The sequence below is a fragment of the Chiloscyllium punctatum genome, chromosome 45 (genome assembly GCF_047496795.1).
Source record: "Chiloscyllium punctatum isolate Juve2018m chromosome 45, sChiPun1.3, whole genome shotgun sequence".
NCBI lineage: Eukaryota > Metazoa > Chordata > Chondrichthyes > Orectolobiformes > Hemiscylliidae > Chiloscyllium > Chiloscyllium punctatum.
Genome location: NC_092783.1, coordinates 49,488,794 through 49,512,924, shown reverse-complemented (window position 1 = coordinate 49,512,924; position 24,131 = coordinate 49,488,794). Strand labels below are relative to the sequence as shown.

Sequence of the window (24,131 nt, the reverse complement as noted above, 5' to 3'; positions counted from 1 at the left end):
GAGTATAAGTCAAGAGGAAAAAAGCTGATCTGTGAATCATTTTGGATCACTCAAACTTCCAATAACAGCTACTGACAGGAGATGGACTATCCACCTCTGCAGCTGGAGCACGACTGGCACAGAGACACAGTGATTTCTCTCCATCCCAACCCCAATCATGCACACAAATCTTACTGAAACAGATTTAAATTGATAACGAAGCAATTTGACACTGGGTTCAATTTTACTCTTTGCAAGAATTTGCTAAAGAGAGCTTTTGTCCCATTTTCAGCACTTATCGATAAAACAACAGATTAAGCAAGCAGCAGGATATTAACCAAGGAGATGAAATTCAAACTATATTGAGCAAAATTTAATCAATCAATCTAAGAACCAATCCATACTACTGCAATTCAAAAATCAAATACTAGTGTAAAGCAAAGCAATTTATATACTGTAATACAAGAAATAAAGACCCCAAAAGCAATTAACATAACCACCCCTTAGAGAAACCACATTAAAAAAAACCTATGAATGGCATATGTATTTTCAAATGTGACAAAGAATGCGCAGACATCATGTAAAGTGTTACATCATTAACCTTGTTTATTCTACGTTTCTAGAGATTGAAATATAGAAGAATATTTTGTAAAGGTACTTCTGCAAATAGTACAAGCCACAGCCACTCAACTTAAATACCATTTATGTATTTTAACAACTGCCTAAATTGTGAAAAAAAGTTTTGCTGAGCAGTGAGTACAGTAGAGTGATGTAGAGACTGGGGTCAGGGAGAAAAAGAGTCATACTATATTATTTGTTGATCCTGCCTCAGACTGCGTGCTAAATATAGTTACATTCAACACTATGAAATTATTAGTTTCTAAGATGCAGTCCCCCAAAATCCAAGTTAAGAAAGGAATGAGCCGACAAAATGCTTTTATTGTTGCAGTAAACTGCAACTTAAACGAAGGAATTGCCCCTCTCTTTCTAAAGTTGTTAGCTTTAAAAAAAAGCTAAAAGCAGTAGACAGCTAAGAGCACAGAACCATTCAATGTCAAGACAGCTTCAATTAAGGCTTCGTTCATGATCAACACAAGACATTATCTTCTTGTGACAGGGAAAGAACCAGAGGTTTTTTTTTAAAAATTATGCACCTCAGCGTGGTCTCCACACTGCCCCTCACTTGTCAGCTAAAAAGGAAAAGCAAAACACTAGCAAAGAACCAAGTATACGGAGAAGGTTCAGAACACCAAAAGAAAACTGAACGGTCTTCATGAAATCATTCATGTTAAGTGATGATTCAATCTCAATTTTCATATCAAAGACCATAGCTTAAATTAAATATCTTTGTCTACACAGAACTAAAAATACAACCAAAATCATTTAAACATTTTAAATTGTTTATAGTGGGGAAGAAAAGTGGTGACATTGTCCAGTGATTGAACTAAAGAATTCACCCCAGTTCTGCAAATAATACAATTTTAGACTAAATCCAAGCTGAAAGCATCAGCCTCGCTGGTTTTAAAAAAGGTTAATTAGATCATCAGATCACCTATTTAGGATTACATATAACCTACAAAGTTATATTTCTCAATAACAGTACAAACTACCGCTCCAGTACGAATGCATTTCATCACAAAATGTCAGAATGCAATATCTCAGGCACGACTCCCCACATGCCAAATTCTTAATCTCGGCTGGAATACCAAGGGAGCATCCTACACAAAGGTAATTTTCCAAATGGTGGTTGAAAAGAATTTCAAAGATTACTTAGAACAGGGCATCTATCCATCTTTGTCAAGACAACAGTGGAATGCCACATTGGTAAGTATCGGGGTGCGTGCAGCTTTTCTTTGTTTCTTTTTTGGGGGGGGGGGCACGCAATCGTAGGTGAGGGACAGAAGAATACAGAATCCTGTAGTTTGTTTTCAATCAAGCATTGTATGTAGATTTAATGCAAATCACTGAACAGTGTCTTTTCCCTCTTTCAAGCATAAACAAAACAATGCCTGTTTAGTCCTTGCTATTGGAGATTTTATTTCTTGTTGTTGGAAGTGAGGGATAGGATCACTTCATTATACTGTAAAGTAAATTTAGTTTTGTTTCAATCTTAAATTTGACAGTTGTCTTCCACAGAAACTCACGCCCAATAGTAGTTAGACTAATCCTTAAAAGATAACATTAAAATCTACATTACTACATTTTCAATAATGCTTGGAGGTCAATTTTCCACTTTAAAACCAGCCAATTAAGGAGCATTAGGCACTCAGATTTAGTTCTAAAAGTAGCAATTCAGTTCAGGAAAAAAAAGGACTGCCAAAATATATTTTTAAAATAGCAATTATAGCAGTCCATTGATCTTAAAATTAAACTATAATAAAATTTCCAGATGGATTTAAGGTACAGTACTTCAATGTTTAGATAGATATAAAACCATAACAATTTAACACTATATACTGATATTGCACTCTAAAGCAACGTCTGAGACTTAGCAAGTCTTGTGACATTTGACCCATCTACATTGGCTACAGCTTAAATACAGCAATTCAGGAAACAATTACAGTTCTTTTAAGGCAAAAAGAAACATTTTAAAACTAGACTAGAACACTGCTAGATGTTGTCCAGTTAACACCTAAACAGTGAATAGTGCACATTCCTAATTACTTCCAGTGTGAAAATAAGATTAAATATTTAATGTCATATGGGTAGGAGCTAATTTATTGCACAGACAACCTCTGTTCAGAATTCTTTGGAACACCACTTTTGTACAGTCATGTTACTTTCTACTAATTTTTAGATTTTATCCACCATTGCCAGATTGGCAATGTAAGATCTTTCAGTGTTACCATTTGTAGCACAAATGTATTTTGAAACATCTCCAATGCAGCTATATATTTACAATATAAAGTTTCACAAAATAATTACTTTGTATGTATTCAATTTTAGTCAATTTACAAAAGCTGCTTCATTGCAGGAACACTGGGTATAAGGCTGTTACAGACCCTTCAATAGTCAGAATACAGCATTGAGCAGTATATTCTGATCACAAATGCTTTCCTCTTCCTAGTTTTTGCTGTTGAAGATTTGGGCAATAGCAGAGACTCTCCTACCGAGCTGTAGCTAAGTTAGTCAAGAAAAAAAAAAGGTAGAAACACATTCATTTGGAAAAGACTCTTCCAATCTTTAACCTGGATGGTTTCCCCCATTATGATAAGTGCTACTGATTGCAGTAGCATTTTAAACGCAGGGACTGGTAAGGGGGTGAGTTTACATTACATACATGTTAAAATCACTCAAATAAAATGTCATCGGAGAATTAAACAAACATTCAAATAACTGGGATTGGGACTCAAAATCCTATTGCCTTCTTGAATTCAAGATTAGAGCGGGAGGCAGATTAATTCACAGAGCCGCAGGCACGCAGAATCCTGCATTTATTTAAATTCACAAAACAATAATTATAAGTTAGATTTACTGTTTGACTGTGATCCCTCACGGCAGTGGATATGTGGGGAAAAAACGTATAGAGTAAACCACCCGTTACTACCCCAATTATTTCCTCTACCGCCCTCTTTCTGTAATGTGCTTGGTTTAAAAAAAGATTGAATACATTTCAAAGCTCCAAAATTCTGGCGATTAGCAATTTATGAAAAAAAAACTGACAGCAAACTCGCACATGTGGGGTTGACCATCGGCGAATGAAGCTCACGTCAACTAAACTGCATCCTTCTACTGCAACTTCGAATTCAACGCAGTTTTCCATTCCAATCACTGGACAGATCGCTCAATATACCTTCCCAGGAAATCTACACACGGAAACCCGAGACTGCCTTCACAGAGAATGATTGCCGTCTAAAATGTTTCCTTTAAAAGGTATTGCAAAGGACACAAACAGTCCAAGATTTCGACAGACTGCAAACCGTTACATCGATTATTTTCCAGCCACTGCAAGAAACAGTCAGTCAAGGGCATCCTACCCTCTCTCTCTCTCCTCTCTCTCCTCCCCCCCCCCCCTCTTAAACTTATGCTTTCGTGAGCTGTACATCAAATTGCTGCAAACAACACCTACAGGGAGTCTTTTCCCCCCTCCAAAAACAAGATAATTTGCCGTCTCCATTAAAAAAAATATTGCAAACATCCTTGAAAGGCCATACTCTCATTTAAAAGAATGTCAAGATAAACTGAAAACCATTCCTTCTGCTGCCCCTCCCTCCCCTCAACCTTTTTTAAACATTCAGGACGTACAGTTGACCAGACTCATCCTTCAGTGAAAATTTAGCAGTGAATGAGAAAGCCGAATTATTCCCATTTAAAAGAAAGGGGAATGGGGGGGGGGGGGGGTGTGGAAGGAGAAGGAAAGGTCAATGAAGGGCAATTAAACTGGCGCAGCTTCCACATCCTGATCCCCACATCACAGTGGGGGCGGGGGGTACCAATTGCAACAGGATTTTCTTTTCTTTTTGAGAGGTCGTAGTGATGGAGATGGGGGACAGAGAAAGGAGGACTTGCAGTATCTCTCTCTTCCTCCACCTCCCTCTCCCCCCCCCCCCCCCCCGCTCAGTAAAACCATCATTTCTTCGCTTCACGTCTCAATGCAGCAGTTCTGCAGCTACACCTTCAACACTTACCAGAGTCCTCCAGATTGTGTCTTTTTTCTCCTCTCTGCTCTTCCCCCCCCCCCTCCCCACCCCCCCGCCACCCCCCCACCCCCACCACCTCCTGCCAGCCAACTTCCAGCTTCAGGAAGGTACAGGGAGAAAAATCCTCTTCACTGGCACATCTTCGGAATTCGCACGAAGAAACAAAAAAAAACCCCAAAAACTTGTCTTTTCCTCAAAAAAAAAGCTCTGACCACCTTGCCCCCCTCTTCCCCACACTCCACACAGGGGGAAGAGAGACAAAAAAAACACTTTCAATAGTTTCTAAAGAATTCGGATGAGATGAACGCCGCCGGCTGTCCGAGAATACATATACGTTAAAAAAGGTATATATCTCCAATTCCAGGGTCCAAAAGCAAAGTATTGGTGCTGATTCTCGCTGGGTAAATTGTTGCTCCTTCTTCACAGATATTTGTGTTCCTTTCTCTCTCTTTTTTTGCAAAGGAAACACAAAGGGTGTGAGAGCCTGGGTATAATCATCCACCGAATGTTCAAGCTTTTCCCTTTTTTTTGTTATTGTTGTTTTTTTTTTGCAGCAATTTTTTTTTTCCTTGTCCTCTCCTTCCTTCCTTTGCCCCCCACCCTCCTACCCCTTACCCCCTCCTTTCCAAAGTGATGCAGCAAGAGGCAGAGCGGCTGCTTCACTCCGGGCTCTGCAACTTAGAGACCGTGAGCCAGGCGGCGCAACCTAACCTGCTCGCTGAACCTCCCTCACTAATTCCCCCTCATTGGGCAGCTGGGCAACTTTACCTCTCGATGCATTTCGTGCATTTTTTTTGTCACCGTGCACGCAAGGGACCTCCCTCCCTCCCCCCTTCCAAGGAAGGGGAGGAAAACATTGCAAACCCACCGAGTTCTTTCTCCCTCTTGATTTGCACACACACGGTAATATTGGTAATTTTTGGGGAGGGGGGGGTGAAAGACATATAAATACAAGGTGATTGACAAGGTGCTCAGGCCAATGATGAGTCGCTCTCTGCGGGGCTGCAGCCAATTGCGGTCTGGAGGAGCGCTCCCGGGAAGGCGTTCCGCTCGCCGCCAGCAAGTTGGGTTGAAGCGACAGGGGGAAAAAAATGGGATTAAAAGCGTTGAGGTATCGCGCAGGCGCGTGTGGCCCCGGGGGATGCTGGGAGGTGTAGTCTTCCAGGCTGGAGACCGCCCGATGCGCACAACGAGGCGGCTGGGGACGGAGAACTACAACACCCGTCGGGCCGCGCGCAGCGGAGACCAGCTGGAATCAATGGACTTGTGCTGGGAGAGTGCAGGGAAATAAAGAAGTCCCAATAAGTTTAACCTTGAAAAGAACCCCCCAATCCTCTTCCTCCATATTCTTAATACTAGAGGCTCCTGTTGGCAGGTGGAATGTTCTTATTAATGCTCGTTGAATGAGCAATGGAAGCCTAGACCATGTTATGTATTCCCCCCGGTGGAAGAAGCAAATTAGCACAGAGCCAGCAATATGTTGTCAAAGCCATACTAATGATGGGGGTTTGCAAATCAGAGTGTCAACCCCAACTGCTAAATACATTTTTTTAATATAGCTTTGCCGATCAGTAAAGGTGCGTTTAATACGCGCAGTGAAGGGTGACAGAAGGCGAATTCTGTGGGGATCTCAGCAGAGAGGTTAAAAGAACAATCTAGTAAAAAGAAGCAATGAAAATGCCGACTATGAAAGGCAACAGTAAAATTCTATAACCTCATAGTTAGCATAAGAATTCGAAACGAAATGGGGAGGCGTTTAAGAAATGAGCAAGACAGGGCAGACGCAGGATTACTGAATGGGTACTTCATATCAGTTTTTACAGCGGACACTCAGAGAGAGAGAGAAACATCCGCAACAGCAGACGAGCTTAATAGTACAACATACAAGAATGAAGAAAAGGAGATACTAATCAATCTTAAGGAGGGTAGGAGACCAAGTCCAGATTGAACCTCCTGATAAATTTTCATATAAATTATAGGAGACGTGGTAGTGGCAATTGTATACACAAAATATTTAAGTAGAAAAATATCAGAGGACTAGTGAGATAGAGTACACCTTATCCAGGGTATTTTAGCATAGTGAACTTCACATTAGTGGTTGGAAAGGTAACGAAAAATAATGTCTAGAGATATAAGATAATATAAAATCAGTACAAGTGAAAAGTTATTTTGAAGGTATGTTAAGGATTTATTCATTTCTCAAGGATTAGAATACACAATTAGGAAGGCAATGTTAAATTTATGTAGAACCTTGTCTAGACCTATTTGGAGTCTCAAGTACAATTTTGCTCTTTGCATTATTGAAACAATGTTGAAGAACTGGAGAAAGTGCAGAGAAGTATCACAACGAACTAATCAGAATTGAGAGGATGCTGCTGTCAGGAAAAGTTGCAGAAGTTTGATTGTCTTACCTTAGGAAAAGAGAAGAGCTGGATAGGAGAATTTTAAAATTATGAAGAAGTTTAATTGTGTGGATGTGGAAAATCTGTTTCAATGTGTTGACAATTACAGAACAAGGGGACATAAGTGTAAGTTTGGCGGTGGAGGAGTGCGTGTCCCAGACATGTCCTCTGAAACACAGCCCTGTGACCAAAATATACGCTCTAAACAATCTCCCCGCCCTGTGGCCGAACACTTTAACTCCCCCTCCCACTCTGCCAAGAACATGTAAGTCCTGGGCCTCCCCCCATCGTCAAACTCTAGCCACCCAAAGCCTGGAAGAAGAACACCTCATCTTCCGCCTTGGGCCCCTCCAACCACGTGGGATCAATGTCGATTTCATCAGTTTTCTCATTTCCCCTCCCCCCCCACCACCTTATCCCAGATCCAACCCTCCAATTCAGCATCACCCTCTTGCTCACCATGCCCTAGCATATATCTCTCAGCCCCCCTTGGGCTACTACCTCATTCCTGATGAAAAGCTCATGCTTGAAACGTCAACTCTCCTGCTCCTCGGATGTTGCCTGACCAGCTGTGCTTTTCCAGCGCCACACTTTTCGGCTCTGATCTCCAGCAGTACTTTCTCCTAGCATACATAATAAAGGATAGGGGGATTGAGAAAAATGGAAACAAATAGGAGAAGAGGTAATTATGGTGGGAAAAGATGAATGCAAACTATAAATACCAGCATAAAGTAATAGGTAGAATAATCTGAGTTCTTGATTCAATAGAATTGTATGTAGGTGTGGCATTAATATTTGAAACCCATCAAAGTAAACAACTAAATTGATCAAAAATGTGTGATAACATCTAGTAGAAAAAACATCTAATAATCATCTAGTCTGAGAGTAGCCAGTTGGTCATAAAACCTCAATATATTTATTAATTATCTTCAGGAAGGGAATCCTGTCAATGCTGTTTAGCCTGTCATGTGATAATCTCAAGTGGTTGACTCATAGTCCCTTCTGAAGTAGTCTACCAAGCCATTCTGTTGTCAAAGTAACTCTGGCCAATGAGTACAACCTTGCCAGTTTCACCTATGCCCTGACAATACTTTATTTTTAAATTCCCACTGATCAGCAGTTATAGGCTTATATGGTTTATTCAACCGGTGATCTAAATATACATACTTTTGACCAAAGCCATTATCTTGATTTCTAACTGAGGAATTGTTGCCCCTATAGTGAGTGTTCTTACAAATTCTGTGAAATGTTTATACCATAATGATACAGAATTTTCCACACAGAATTAAAAATTCCTCATTTTAGCTGTTTTACTTGGGTGTACATTTTAACAGGAACATCTTTGTTAGCTGCATTTAGCATTATATTAGTCTTAAGATACGTGTCCATTTCTGATTTCCATGCTCTCTACACTCTGCAGAAAAATAAAAATATTGAAGGAGTCAGTAAGTCATTAATGTGGTGCTAATGTCACTAGACTAATTGTCCAGAGGCTGAGGTTTAATGATTTGAGAACATAGGCTCATACCCCAGCATAGTAGTTAGTGGAATTTAAATTCATGTAATGAATTCAATCAATGAATAATAATAATAATAATAATAATAATAATGTGCAATTGAAAATTAGTTTCTGCAATGGTGCCATGCAACTATCGTTGATTGTTGTTTCTCTAATGATTTTTAGGGAAGGAGATTTGTCATCCTAACTTGGTTTGGCCATCATATGACTCCAAGTCTTCAGACTTGTGGCTCACTTCTTTTTGTCCTCTCAAATGGCCCAGCAGACTACTCAGTGGTACCATCACATTCTTCAAGGCAATTAAGGGTAAATTCTGGTTTTGCCAGCAACTATCACTTTCCTTAAAAGGATAGAAAAAAATGATGTGGTCAAAGAAGTTTATCTTTTTTGATTCAACCCAGAACATTGGACAAAAGGTTGAACGGTGTATGAGCTTTGCTAGGTCTAATTCAGAGATATGAATTGTTAGCAATTAGGTATTGAAAACCAAAAAAAGTAGGCATTATACCAATAAAGCAGTAGCGGTAACACAATAACTGTGAAGTGGTACTCATTTGGATAAACTAAATAAGGAACCTGCCTAGATAAATTGCAAATAAAAATTTGTAGAGAAGAGATAGCACACTTAATAGGAATGTTTCTGGAAATTTAGTGTAAAAACGAGTAAAAGAAACAATGCGGACAAAGCTGGAGTTCTGTTGATGAGGAGAGCTAATCTAATTGAAGAGATGCATTTGACATATTTAGTACTAATTAAGTAAAGTGTCATATAAAAATACAAATAGGCAGCCAACAAAGGAGGGAATGCAGAACGTAAACAAATTTTAAAAATAATTCTCGACAGGAAACTTAAGATATGATAGTTAATGATTTCATAAACATATAAAAAGTAAAAGAATTGTACATTAAGGGCAGATTGACTGGAGATAAAAACAATTCTTCAAGGAAGACATAGAACAGCAGTGATGCAAAATGAGTCAATTCTTTTACTTTTAGCAGAATGGGAATAAAAGGGTACGAGATGCTGAGGTGGAGCAATTATGTTGTGCAATTGTTCATCAGGAAGTGTGATTGAAAAAAAGTTTATGAAGGAAGTGTGGAAGAGTGTGGTTGGAGCCTCATGAAATACATCTTAGCTGATGGAAATCAATGAAGTATCAGAAGTATCTGAGCACAATTTTAAAAGCATCATTGCAGATAGAATCTGTGACAGAGTACATTTTACCAACAGATATCCAGTGCAATGACTTTTTTATTATAAGGGGAGAAAGAGATAATTATCCTTAGGTCAGCATAATATCCATAACAGGCAAGATCCTGGAGGCCATGATACAGAATGAAATTAACACCTGCTCAGAAAGACTTGCATTCATTAAAGTCAGACTGTGTGTTTTCTAAATATAACAAGTATTGCCTGAAGATCCTAATATTCTTTGAGAAAACAATGGAATCTTCAAAAGTTTAGTGATAAAGTTCTGCGTCGATGGCTATCACATTATGGCATTGAAGTGATTGTGAGAAGTTAGGCTAAAGGGGAAAAAACAGAGTGCTGATTATTAGATTTTTTTCCTTCAATTAGAAAAATATAAGCAATGGTATCTCTCCACTTGCTTGGAGTCAATGTTAACATTCATTGTTTTTCTCCATGTGCATATAAATGACAGCAACGGTTGCCAGTGAACCAGGTTTTGTTTTATTGTTCCAAATTTCACTATCTATCATGGTTGGATTCAAACCCTTATCCTAAGAATGTTAGCCAGAGCTTCTTGGATGATTACTCCAGAGACATCTCTGCTATACCACTACCTCTCTGGGGTATCTAACAAAATTTAATGTAGAGAAATATAATGTTTTTTAGGAAGAAAATAAGGAGTCAAAATATACATCAGATGGAAAATTGTTAAAAGGGCTAGAAATGGCCTTTGCAGCTGAAGGGATCAATGGGTATGGGGAGAGGGTGGGAATGGGAGACTGAGATTGCATGATCAGCCATGATAGTTTTGAATGGTGGTGCAGTGTCGAAGGGTGGATAGCCTACTCCTGCACCTATTTTTCTCTGTTGCTATGTTTCTGAAACGATAGGGCAGTTTGGAGACCTTGGCTAATAATTTGAAGAAGCTGACTTTGCAGGACAGTTTAAGGATTTGGTCTCACTTTGAAAAAAAACATGGGAATAAGAAGTTTGTATTATTAATCTTGAAGCTGTCAGACTGCCATTTAACAAAACAAAAGTTCACTAATATGCCTTAGTAAAGGAAATCTACCATCCTCACCGGGTCTGAACTGCAAGTTACTCCAGAACAACCAAATGTGCTTGACTCCTAACTTCCCACTGATGTGGTCCCACAAATTGTTAAATTGAACCAAACTGCTGGAAGGAATAAAACATCTAGCAGTCCCAGAAAAATAAATTCTTTACCATCCTCAGAAGTAAGCTATGGATGAGCAAAAAATACCGAAAATGACCAAACTTGTGAATGTTTGAAAATGTTAAAAAAAACCTGGAGCACAAGATAACAAATTTACAAAAGAGGGACAAAACTGTTTAAAAAAAAAACTATATCAGATCTTAGATTATAAAAGGGAATTGAATTTTTAAAAAGGGAATTGAATTTTTAAAAAGCAAGAAGATTGGGCTTAATCCATATATTACAAAAATGCCTATTTTGGAGGCCATCCATTTACAAGGATTACATGGCCACAGAAAGAGTACAGAAGGGAATGCAAAGATCAAGGCTTTAGTTGTAAGAAAAAGCTAGATGAATTGTAGCGTTTTTGTTAGAACAGAGGGAATAGTGTTTCTCAAAATTGAGGGATTTTGATAATACAAATAGAGAAAAACTTTCCACTAGAGGGCATCCACTCAAATTAATCAACACAAAAACATTGAGTAGTTAAAAAAACTTGTCTTGATACAGAGGGTTGTTGAAGTATGGAATGAGCTTTGAGAAACAATGATAGAAACAGAATTAGTTATGATGATTGAATGGAAAATGTATCATATTTGAAAAATAGAAAGGAAATGGAGAAAGGAGAGGGGATTGGGATTAAGTGGATAACTTGTTGACTACTTTAGGTATGAAATGTGGAATCACCTTCCCAATGTTATTAGAGTCAATGCTCTTGAACTAGATTAGGCTGCTGACTTCAGTGATCTCTCTTTGGTGACATGTTTGTATTAGTTCAGTCCGCCTTCTAATCTTCTAATTCTTCACTTTCATCCCAAAGCATTTGAATTTTCTTCATCATGTTGAACATTTTGCCTCAAAGTAACTTTGTTAATACTCTTTCAAAATCTTGTAAACCTCAATAGCATCATCTCAAAGGGCAGAATTTTGCCAGTGCTTTTCTCTGCAGCTCCTCTTCTTCCCATTTCCCATGCATTTACATTTAGAATTTATTTACAAGGTTAATGATGTGTGAGGAAATATGTGCAATTCTGTGGCTGGGGGATCTTATCAACAGTTAAATCTGATGTCATCGGACAATGCTGCTGTCAAGGGTGAGCTGTAATAGGGTCTATTGATCAAACAGGGAGGTTCGGTATCATGGTCACAACTTTCCTGCCCAACTGCAATTTCTATTTATAAAAGACTTACTGAGAACACAAAAGTGCTACACATCTTATTTTCATTTTTAAACATTTGCTTTCACTCTGTGCGCATTGTCATTGTTTGTTGAGACTGGTTTAATCAGAGAGTGAAAGGTACTGGCATATCTCTTGGTTGGCACACATTGAGGTTATAGGCGATCAGGGATATTTCTTTTGTTATGGAAGAAACAATGTTGTGTTTAGTTTTTGTTCACTCTTTATTGCATGTTCATACTTGTCTTCAGCATTGTACTCTTCACTCTGTGCGACTTGGCTAAATTTGCAGTCTCCTCTGGCCTTCTTTTCTATGCAATGTATAGAATATTGCCTGAGATTGCCTTGAGGCACTTGAAAGGGCATTAGATGATTATTTGGGTGAAAATAATGTGCAAGTGCATGGGGCAAAGCAGCAGATTGGCATGAGGTAATGATGCTCATTTAACAGGCTGGTGCAGGCACAATGGGCCAATTTGCCTTGACTTGTGCAGTAACATTTTTGTGAGGTCACAAAGATCTTAAGGACTCTATCAGCAAACACACTTAGAATCATAGTCATAGAGATGTACAGCATGGAAACAGACCCTTCAGTCCAATCCCTCCATGCCGACCAGATATCCCAACCCAATCTAGTCCCACCTGCCAGCACCCGACCCATATCCCTCCAAACCTTTCCTATTCATATATCCATCTAAATGCCTCTTAAATGTTGCAATTGAACCAGCCTCCACCACTTCCTCTGGCAGCTCATTCCATACCCATAACACCCTCTGTGAGAAAAAGTCGCCACTTTAGGTCTCTTTTATATCTTTCCCTCTTACCCAAAAACTATGTCCTCTGTAGTTCTGGACTTCCCGACCCCAGGGAAAAGACTTTGCCTATTTATCCTATCAATGCCCCTCATAATTTTGTAAACCTCTATAAGGTCACCCCTCAGCCTCCGACGCTTCAGGAAAAACAGCCCCAGCCTGTTCAGCCTCTCCCTATAGCTCAAATTCTCCAACCCTGGCAACATCCTTGTAAATCTTTTCTGAACCCTTTCAAGTTTCACAACATCTTTCTGATAGGAAGGAGACCAGAATTGCATGCAATATTCCAACAGTGGCCTAACCAATGTCCTGTACAGCTGTAACATGACCTCCCAACCCCTGTACTCAATACTCTGACCAATAAAATAAAGCATACCAAACACCTTATTCACTATCCTATCTCCCTGCGACTCCACTTTCAAGGAGCTATGAACCTGCACTCCAAGGTCTCTTTGTTCAGCAACACTCGCTAGGACCTTACCATTAAGTGTATAAGTCCTGCTAAGATTTGCTTTCCCAAAATGCAGCAGCTTGCATTTATCTGAATTGAATTCCATTTGCCACTTCTCTGCCAATTGGCCCATCTGGTCAAGATCCTGTTGTAATCTGAGGTAACCTTCTTCGCTGTCCACTACACCTCCAATTGTGGTGTCATCTGCAAACTTACTAACTGTACCTCTTATGCTCACATCCAAATCATTTATATAAATGCCAAAAAGTAGAGGGCCCAGCACCGATCCTTGTGGCACTCCACTGGTCACAGGCCTCCAGTCTGGAAAACAACCTCCACCACCAGCCTTTGTCTTCTACCTTTGAGCCAGTTCTGTATCCAAATGGTTAGTTCTTCCTGTATTCCATGAGATCTAACTTTGCTAATCAGTCTCCCATGGAGAATCTTGTCGAATGCCTACTGAAATCCATGTAGATCGCATCTACCACACTGCCTTCATCAATCCTCTTTGACATTTTTGAAGAAGTAACATAACAATCAGGTTTGTGAGACATGATTTCCACTCACAAAGCCATGTTGACTATCCCTAATCAGTCCTTGCCCTTCCAAATACATGTACATCCTGTCCCTCAGGATTCCGTCCAACAACTTGCCCACCACTGAGGTCAGGGTCACTGGTCTACAGTTCCCTGGCTTGTCCTTACCACCCTTCTTAAACAGTGGCACCACATTATCCAACCTCCAGTCTTCCGGCACCTCACCTGTGACTATCGATGATACAAATATCTCAGAAAGAGGCCCAGCAATCACTTTTCTAGCTTACCATAGAGTTCTAGGGTGCACCTGATCAGGTCCTGGGGATTTATCCAACTTTACCCGTTTCAAGACATCCAGCACTTCCTCCTCTGTAATCTGGACATTTTGCAAGAAGTCACCGTCCATTTCCCCACATTCTATATCGTCCATATCCTTTTCCACAGTAAATATTGATGCAAAATACTCATTTAGTATCTTTCTCATTTTCTGTGGCTCCACACAAATGCTGCCTTGCTGATCTTTGAGGGGACCTATTCTCTCCCTAGTTATCCTTTTGTCCCTAATGTATTTGTAGAACCCTTTGGATTCTCCTTAATTCTATTTGCCAAAGCTATCTCTTGTCCCCGTTTTGCCCTCCTGATTTCCCTCTTAAGTATACTCCTACTTCCTTTATAGTCTTCTCAGGATTCACTCGATCTATCCTTTCATATGCTTCCTTCTTTTTCTTAACCAAACCCTCAATTTCTTAGTCATCCAGCATTCCCTATACCTACCAGCCTTCCCTTTCACTCTGACAGGAATATACTTTCTCTGGATTCTTGTTATCTCATTTCTGAAGGCTTCCCACTTTCCAGCCATCCCTTTACCTGCGAACATCTGCCCCCAATCAGTTTTTGAAAGTTCTTGCCTAATACTATTAAAATGAGCCTTTTTCCAATTTAGAACTTCAACTTTTAGATCTGGTCTATCCTTTTCCATCACTATTTTATATCTAATGGAATCATGGTCGCTGGCCCCAAAGTGCTCCCCCACTGACATCTCAGTCACCTGCCCTGCCTTATTTCCCAAGATTAGGTCAAGTTTTGCACCTTCTCTAGTAGGTACATCCACATACTAAATCAGAAAATTGTCTTGTACGCACTTAACAAATTCCTCACCATCTAAACCTTTAACACTATGGCAGTCCCATTTGTTTGGAAAGTTAAAATCCCCTACCATAACCACCCTATTATTCTTACAGATAGCTGAGATTTCCTTACAGGTTTGTTTCTCAATTTCCCTCTGACTGTTGGGGGGTCTATAATCCAATCTCAATAAGGTGATCATCCCCTTCTTATTTCTCAGTTCCACCCAAATAACTTCCCTGGATGTATTTCCAGGAATATCCTCCCTCAGTACAGCTGTAATGCTATCCCTTATTAAAAATGCCACTTCCCCTCCTCTCTTGCCTCCCTTTCTATCCTTCCTGTACACTTGTATCCTGGAACATTAAGCTGCCAGTCCTGCCCATCCCTGAGCCATGTTTGTGTAATTGCTATGATATCCCAGTCCTATGTTCCTAACCATGCCCTGAGTTCATCTGCCTTCCCTGTTAGGCCCCTTGCATTGAAATAAATGCAGTTTAATTTATTAGTCCTACCTTGTCTCTGCTTGCCTTGACTGTTTGACTCGCTTTTGTTCTCAACTGTACCAGTGTCAAATGGATCTCTTTCCTCACTATCTCCCTGGGTCCCACCCCTCTCCCCCCACCTTACTAGTTTAAATCCTCCCAAGCAGCTCTAGCAAATTTCCCTGCCAGTATATTAGTCCCCTTCCAATTTAGGTGCAATACATCCTTCTTGTACAGGTCACTTTTACCCCAAAAGAGATTCCAATGATCCAAAAATATGAATCCTTCTCCCATGCACCAGCTCCTCAGCCATGCATTCATCTGCTCTATCCTCCTATTCCTGTCCTCACTAGCTCGTAGAGATGTATTATTTTTGGACAGTACATATGAACATACAAACTAAGTGCAATAAGAGTAGGCCAGTGAACTGTCCGAGATTGCTTCACCAATCATAAAATCATAGCTTATAATCCCAATAACCATTAACTCCCATGTTAGTCAAGAATATACCTAGTTCTGCTTTGAAAGTATTCAATGATGTTATGCTTTAGGTTCCCTACTTCCTTAATTTTCACTGAGTATCCCACATCCTCCTCCCAGCACACCCAAGATCCCAGGCCCTTAGCGTTTCATTACTCCATGCTGGCACCCTCTACCTCCATCCTCTCTTGCATGCCTCCTTTACTCTTCCATGCCATGCCTCCAGCCCCACTCCACACCCACCTCATCACTGACTCACCCTTGCTGCTCCTGAGCCTCCATGCAAGCTGCCACTCTCCTCCTTCCCTCCCAGAATTCAACAGGGAAAATCACTAACCACAGACACAACTAGACAAAGCTGACTGGTGGACACCATCTTTAAATAAAAGCGAACTGGGTACAATGAGATTTCATGAACAATTGACTTTACTAGGTAGTTTTATGCTAATGAGTATTCACAGGACACAAATGTATTACAAGTGTAAACCAACCACAAGACTGTGTGAGGCCTAGTGAATGATACTAAATAAACCTCTTCAATTTACACTCTTCTAATGTTTTACCGCAAAGCAGGCATGGATATGACAGGCCAAATGGCCTCCTTCTGGGCTGCAACTGTTCTATGGTAAAAACAAGGACTGCAGATGCTGGAAACCAGATTCTAGATTAGAGTGGTGCTGGAAAAGCACGGTAATTCAGGCAGCATCCGAGGATCAGGAAAATCGACGTTTCAGCCAAAAGCCCTTCATCAGGAATACAGCTGTATTCCTGATGAAGGGCTTTTGCCCGAAATGTCAGTTTTCCTGTTCCTTGGATGCTGCCTGAACTGCTGTGCTTTTCCAGCACCACTCTAATCTTGAACCTGCAACTATTCTATGACAATACAAACCAATGTCCTAACTACACATTGGAATGGCAATATAACAAATATTTTTTTAAAAAAGCTTTTGATAAACAGATTCGGAAGGTTCCTTAAAATTTCTTTTCAAGCACATGAAGGCAAATAACTCCACCTTGCAAAATAATCCTTCACCATTTTTACTGTAATGGATCAATTGGGATTCTGTTTCATTAAAATAGTTATTGACATAAGCCTGACTCTGATATCATACTTCTGTTTGCTAATAAGTTCTATCTGGTAGGATTAATTGTCCATTTGATTATAAAAATCTAAGCAGTGGCTCAGTGGTTAGCACTGCTGCCTCACAGCACCAGGGTCCCAGGTTCAATTCCAGCCTCTGGCAACTGTCTGTGGAGTTTGCACATTCTCTCAGTGTTTGCGTGGGTTCCCTCCGGGTGCTCCAGTTTCCTCCCACAATCACAAAGATGTGCCGGTCAGTAGAATTGGCCATGCTAAAATGCCCAGCGTGTTAGGTGCCTTAGTCAGAGGGAAATGGGTCTGGGTGGGTTACACTTTGGAGGGTTGATGTGGAATGGTTGGGCCAAAGGGCCTGTTTCTAGGGAATCTAATATTTTAAGTATTATCAGTCTTACTCAGAGTTGGTTGGTAGTCTGGGGAAAGGTAAGAGCTGTTATGTAATGGGTCGATTGTGTCTTCTCATGTTTGATTTGAACCAGTCCATACTTAGGACCCGCTAAACATAATTGAAGGAGGGCCGTTTCTCTTTCTGTTTGCAGTCGACACCTAACAAAATGTTCACATTTTCCATTTTCATACAAAGCAAAATATTCAAGCTAGTTCCTTGCTTAGCCATTACATAATATTTGGCGCCTCATAAATTTATTATTTTGGGAAATCTGATGCTTAATTTCCAAAATGGCAGCAATCTCCACAGATTGTAGAGTGTAAGATGCTTGTATCCCTGTCATGACTGCTGTTAAAAGTAAAGTGAATTTAAATAGTGCATTTTTTTGCAGAAAAAGATTTGTAGAATGGACTCTAGAAAGCAGATCAGGCAGTTCACCACCACCTTTGCAATAGCAATACAATAGGGAACAATTGATGGCCTCGTTGCAGGAACAAAGGAAAGAGAAGGGGAATGTAAATAGATTTTCTCTTTCCTTGCTGAGACAAAATTTTCTGTCATATCAATACCTCGCTTGAAATTTGTAAATTCAACTAGATCAGGGGTTGAAGCTGAAATTCAACTCAGATTGAAACTGATATTGGTCCATGCTACATGGTATGACACATTTATTGTTACGACATGGGGTAAAGCCTTCTGCTAATTTAAACCAGCAACACAGAAAAGGTTCACCCCATTCTGTTAAATTTCAAGAGGCAAAAATCAATCCCAGAGGTCACAATTTATAGTAAAAATTAACAACTTTATTTTTTAAGTCCAACAGAGAATATTAAAACCAACAGCTATTTACAACTCCTTTCTCCTAAAACCTATGCTTTTTCTCCCACTCTACAATATAAGTCAGATAAAAAAAAATCCCAATTAAGATTTACAAAAAAAATCACGTTTCAAAACCAGTCAGCTTTGTTGATTCTCCTTTGTAGATTTTCCTCTGTAGATTCTCTCCAGGTTGGCCTCCATGTTCTGCTGCTCAAACTCTCCACAGACAGGTACCTTTCAGAGAGCTCCTCAGCTAGTGGTCCACATTTGTTGGTCTTTGGCAGTTCTCCTCCTAACTGTTCAAAATGTCCGGTTTTATACCCTAAAACATCAGATTGTTTCATTGGTTTTAATATTATCAAAATACTAAATTCAAATTTGCTTGGAGTTTGCTATCTTGGGGCATAATTTAAACTAATTGGATGAATTCGAATTTGTTGTTGTTTCATGGCAACCCAGGTTCTGCTATTTGTTTTGACCTAGTGTTACATTGTTACCTTGTTCCGGATTCTCTGTGCTTTGTCAGTACTTGCTAGCTTTTCAACTCTCTTAAAGGTTCAGTACACCTCTATACCTTCATAACATTATGTAAACACATCCAATTGGCTGGAAGTATTTTGAAGATCTAGACACATTTGGCTGGATTTTGTTGGAGCAGCAGTAGCCACAGCATCAGGCCTGCAAACCAGGGACAACCTCTGCTCTGAATTTTGTGCAGCTGATGAACTCTCCCCAGCCTATAGCCCACTTGAAAGTGCTGTTGGCCATTTGGAGAGCTGGCAGCTGTTCAGTGCCAGTGATGCCACTAGGATCATGACTGGCCTGGACCTAGCTGATAGGCAAAACATTAGCAAGTATCGAAATGCAGAAGGGTCAGGTGTGGTGGTGCTGGTGGTGGGGATGGGGAGGTGTGTGAACGTAACCAGTCAGACTGGCAAGAGAAAGAGGTGGAGTTGCTAAGGCCAGGAGGGTAGTAGTTGCTGTAGTAACAGCCATTGTGGGCAGCAGTGCTGTAATGACTGAATAGGAGGGTCAAGGAAGCCCCCTCCACCCTTTGTTGTGAGTTCACAGGGAAGACACCTAGCCTCACAAGAAAGCCTCCTCATGTGGTGGTGGTGTGACCTATTACTGATAAAATGTCAGCAGTAATGAAATGAGGCCCTCAATTGGCCTCTTGAGTGACACAATTGGCCTCTTTGCCAAAGGGCTGTTTTCCATCTTCCCCATGTGCAATGGTACCGCACTCCAGTTTTCCCACCTAACTTTTCATTCCATGCATCTCCCAGCCTACTTCTGCAGGGTGCAAAAACTCAATCAGTCCAATGTTAAACAGAATTGAGGAACAAACGATAGAGAACTATTAAATGCATAATTTATTTCAATTGTCAGGAAATGTTTTATAGCTTCATTGTGTATCCTGTTATCTGCAATAAGAGCATACAATTTGGAATGTCAAAGATGAAGTACACATGAATATTTAAAATCAATTTGCTTCTGAAGAATTCCAGAAGTGTGTTCTTCAGATAAAATTTCTAATTGGTGAACATACGGTTGAAGCTCTTTAGAAACCAATTTCACAGCAAGCTTAGCCTTATACCATTTCAATAGTATTGCAACATTCAATTTCTGAATTTCACTTGTAGGAATTCTGATGGCATAGCCTATAGACAGGGTTTCTGCCCGAGCAGTTGAATTCCAGTTACTCTTGAACTGCAAAGCCACATCCTGTTAACCGTATGATCATGATGCCTTAGAAAACATATGACATCAGATCTGGAGAAAAGTAACCGTTAAAAGGAGGATTTCTTCCTCATAGGTCCAAGTCCTGCAACAGCAACTTGGAACCAAACATAGATATAGCTCCTGTTAAGTTATCAATTGTTTTATCTGGAGCAATCATTTATCAGAAATTCACAATGAACATTTTCATGTGTCCATATTCATAGATACAGATTACAACAAGTGTTTCTGAATCATGAAGTGTTCCACATTGTGGGAACAGCTGTAGTACTAACAAAGGTAACGGAGCACACTTAGGAAAAATTCCTCTGTATGATGTATGTATAGAAATGTGACCCCATGTATAAAGGTAGCAGTTATAATTTTGTTATACAAACTGCAGCAAGAATCTTTCACCTTTATTGAGGAATTGTACTTGTAATTTGGGCTGTTAAAATGATAAACATGTTTTTGTCCTATAAAATGTTCAGAAATTAATAGCTAAAATGCACAATTTGAAATAATGAGTGCAAGTACTCATAGAGCCATAGAGATGAACAGCATGGAAACAGATCCTTTGGTCCAACTTATTCATGCCGACCAGATATCCTAACCTAATCTAGTCCTCCTTGCCCGCAAACGGCCCATATCTCTCCACACCCCTCCTATTCGTATACCCATCCAGATGCCTTTTAAATGCTGCAATTGTACCAGCCTCCACCAACACTGTCTAGCAGCTCCTTCCAAACACACACCATCATCTGCATGAAAAAGTTGCCCCTTAGGTCTCTTTTTTATCTTTCCCATCTCACGCTAAACCTATGCCCTCTAGTTCTGGACTCCCCTACCCTAGGGAAAAGACATTGTCTATTTATCCTATCCATGCCCTTCATGATTTCATAAACCCCTCAGCCTCCAACACTCCAGAAAAAAAAACAGTCCCAGCCTATCCAGCCTCTCCCTATAGCTTAAATCCTCTAACTCTGGCAACATCCTTGTAAATCTTTTCTGTATCTTTTCAAATTTCACAACATCATTCAGATAGGAAGGAGAACAGAATTGCATGCAATTTTTCAAAAGTGGCCTAATCAATGTCCTGTACAGCCACAATATGACTTCCCAACTCCTATACTCAATGTTCTGACCAATAAGGGAAAGCATACCCAATGCCTTCTTCACATTCCTATCCACCTGTGACTCTGCTTTCAAGGAGCTATGAACCTGCACTTCAAGGTCTCTTTGTTCCCTAGGACATAACCATTAAATGTGTAAGATTAGAATGGTGCTGGGAAAGGCTCATTCCTGATGAAGGGCTTTTGCCTGAAACATTGATTTTCCTGCTCCTCAGATGCTGCCTCCCCTGCTGTGCTTTTCCAGCACCACTCTAATCTTGACTCTGATCTCCAGCATCTGCAGACCCCATTTTCGTCATTAAGTATATAAGTCCTGCCATGCAAAATGGATTGGGAGTTTTAACATTTATTCAATGAACACAACTATTCACTTATCTGCTTCATGTTTAATTATGTTTGAGTAGTATTAGGAAAATTCAACAGTGTCCCTCAGTGTGGCAATTCTGGGTTAACATTTATTTAGCATAATCCACTGACATAAAAACATCCCTTCATCACATCTTCCATTTTCACAGCAGCAAGTCGTGGCAGGATTTTCCACCGCATTGATTTTCCATGGCCACCGCATTGTAGATATTTATTGGTTTCCAGCCAATGAAAACGGGACTAAAGTGCTAGAATGGGCCATTTGTGTAGTCTCATGTTTGCTTGATTTTAATTTTGTGGTTCCCAAGTGCATCAATAATCATAGATTTTTAAAGCACTGATTTTTTTCCCCCATTTGTACTTAAAAACTTATAAATGCAAGTCATTTTCCATTAGCAGCATTGAAAAAACATTAATAAAAACAATCAAACACCATTTAGATTTATAATTAATATGCTTAGCTTGGAACTCCTGAATTATCACCCTGCTGCTTTGATCTATTGAAAACACAGTGAAAATGCAGATTACATCACCCTAGCTAGAGATTTACTGGAGCCCATAGGAGTACCTGCAGCAACCTTAGGTAGGATTTACAATTGGCTAGAGCTAGGACAGATGAAATTCAATGAAGGCAAGGGTAAAATATTGCACATTGAAAGAAATAATGAACCATTCTTAGTGAATAGTGTTGAGTAATGGGGAAGAGCCTGAATGACATCTGGGAATTATCGTAGACAAAACCTAACTTATCCAGGCCAAGGCAGAATAACGAGCATTAAAGCTAAAGAATTCTGAGCTACGCTGTTACATCAATAGATTGCAACCCTGAGGCATTGAAGCTGAACAGTGCTTTGGTCAAGCCATATCTTCAGCCCTGTGCTTATACTGGCCATGGGAATAAATGCTGCAGGAGGAGGTTTGCAGAAAAGCTACAAGGCGAACGCCAAAGGTCAAATTTTTGGAGAGACAGGATATGTCTGCAACCTTTATAGAATGGCATGTGAGACCTGCAGAAGATTTATCCCCATTTTTGACATATCCAAAATTTTGCCTACTGGGAGAAAGATCAGGGTGAGGTTCACACAGAAAGGAAAGCCAAACTAAGTAGGGCCATTTGAATTTAATGTGGATTTTGAGTGGATTCAATTTGGCTATTCCAAAAGCCTTAACATACTGTGTCAGAAAATGATGGAATAGAGGAGATGTGAGGAGTGAGGGTTTTGAAAACAATTGGAATGGAGCCCCACCTTCTAAACAGCTTGCCTTTAGCACTTAACAACCTCTATGGCTGCTTTCAGAATTGATGGCTTTGCTTCTATCTTCTCCTGCCACCCTGGAGTAAAAACTTCATCTAACTGTATCCTTAAAACTGAAGCCAGTTTGCCAAGTCAAGAATTCTTCTGATTCGAGTTACCCATTTCCGTAATGCAAATCCAGCACTTATTGTCAGTGAATGGAGCTAAACCAGTAGCCTGACTTAGTGAGGCTTCGTGCCTTCGGTCCTGTTTGGGACAATGGGCACCAAACCTCTGCCACTGACCCTGTTTCATTACAATTTCTTTTGCTGTAGACTGGGTAGTGTTGCACACTTGAAGGTGATCCTGAAATATTAGGACAGCTTTAGCTGGCCCTGTTTTCTTTTCCCACATGGGGGAAATTCATCTGCCACTATTGAGGTCATCCAGGGGATGATATGTGAGTACTACCAGTCTCTGTAATTTCCCTGTTACAATGTCCTGTAAGTGCTTTCCAAGTTATGGCCAGGGCCTTATACTGGTAGAAGACTTTCAAACTATGTGATACCTTTGTTGTTCTTTTCCATGTCATGCTGACAGAGATTGTAGTTGGTACTACAAATGGACATGTAGAGTTGTGCGATATATAGAGTCAAAGAGTCTACATGGGATATGTAGAGCTATGTTTCAATTAATTCACACTTTAACCATCTATATTCCAGGGCATACCAGCCTGACGTATCTTTCTGTCTCTGCTCATAATCTAGTCCTTGCAGCCTAAATAATATTCTAGCAAATATATGCTGCACTTCTTCCAATGCCATTATATTAATTCAAAGGTCCAGTGTTATACCCACTGCTCCATTTTTTGTCTAATCTAAGCTTTGTATAACTGTAGAAAAGCATCCTTCTCTTTTATATTGTAACCCTTGAGTTATAAAGCCTGACATTACACTAAACCTTTTGATTTGTTTTGTCAAATACTCTGTAGGTCAATACTTAGCATGTCAGGTATTATCTGTAGACAGAAACATAGAGCTAATGTTTCAGGTCAATGACCTTTCGTCAGAACAGTAAATGTATTTTTCTGCATCACATCACACTAGCAATCCCTGTGGTTTCTGACTGTGACTGCCAATTTATCACCATATTATAAGCACATTGGTGCTGTGGACTTAAGGTCAGTAAGAACTGAGTTCAGAGAGGTGTATAGGGTAGGACCTAGCTGAACAATGCCCAAGCTTCTTCCATGGTCACCACAGCTTGAACACACTTGATTTCCATCAGCTAGGGTTAAATTGAAATAAAAGTAGTTCCAAAGATGAAATGGATGTGCCTTTATACAAACAAAACCAAA

The 24,131-nt window shown here is 40.0% G+C and overlaps 1 protein-coding gene and 1 long non-coding RNA gene across 10 annotated transcripts in view; one reads left to right on the top strand and one right to left on the bottom strand.

Moving 5' to 3' along the window:
- LOC140467388 (plasma membrane calcium-transporting ATPase 1-like) overlaps nt 1-5,507 on the bottom strand; it is a 252,286-nt gene extending 246,779 nt beyond the window's left edge. For 7 of the 9 annotated variants that reach the window (XR_011955441.1, XM_072563707.1, XM_072563713.1 and 4 more), the window contains exon 1: nt 4,608-4,673. The gene's annotated coding sequence lies outside the window, so the exon portion shown is untranslated. Of the gene's footprint in view, nt 1-4,607; nt 4,674-5,387; nt 5,410-5,487 lie in introns of those variants that run through there. The other 2 variants (XM_072563711.1, XM_072563710.1) reach the window with 2 other exon arrangements.
- A 584-nt stretch (nt 5,508-6,091) lies between these two features.
- Nucleotides 6,092-24,131, top strand: part of LOC140467107 (uncharacterized) — a 30,057-nt gene continuing 12,017 nt past the window's right edge. Inside the window, exons 1-2 of the long non-coding RNA XR_011955347.1 lie at nt 6,092-6,196; nt 8,706-8,846. This is a non-coding gene — a long non-coding RNA (uncharacterized lncRNA). The remainder of the gene's footprint in view (nt 6,197-8,705; nt 8,847-24,131) is intronic.